The sequence below is a fragment of the Seriola lalandi genome, unplaced genomic scaffold, assembly GCF_002814215.2.
Source record: "Seriola lalandi dorsalis isolate HSWRI2012SDOR001 ecotype SW California unplaced genomic scaffold, Sedor1 jcf7180002054484, whole genome shotgun sequence".
NCBI lineage: Eukaryota > Metazoa > Chordata > Actinopteri > Carangiformes > Carangidae > Seriola > Seriola lalandi.
In genome coordinates, this window is record NW_019525037.1 from 850,276 (window position 1) to 850,875 (window position 600).

Here is a 600-nt window from a genome sequence, read left to right on the forward strand (position 1 = left end):
TATTCCCTCTAAAAAACACATATTCAAACTATTTGAATATCTATTTGCGCATTATTCAATGACGCGCATCACATCAATACCAGTACAAACTAATACAACGAGACATAACTACTGTATAGGTAGGCTAGTTTATTTAAGTTCAAACATATTTGACAACATATTACCTACATAAAAATAACATGAACTAATGTCCAAGACCGCAGAGCTCACTCTTGCGGTCTCTCTCTCTCTCTCTCTCTCGTTTAAATGAACAACAACAATAAACAAATGCTGAGTGCTGATCAAAAGTTTTGTGCAAGCTTTTTAAGCTTAGGGATGGCCGATGTCTCCTTCACTGGTATACTACTATATTGTCCGCGCGCGAGGGGAGGAGGGGGGCTCACTGCGCTGTTTGTCTCCCGCTCCGGGCTCAAAGTCACAACAGGCAGCTCTGCAGGATTAATAAAGTATGTAAAAAAAATTTTATGAAATAAAATTAAAAAATAAAACATTAAATTAAATGAAAAAAAAAAAAAAGCCATATCAACCCACGGGATGTTCAATCGGGCCGGGTCCGGCCCGCGGGCCGTAACTATGGCATCCCTGCTTTAACCCTTTAAG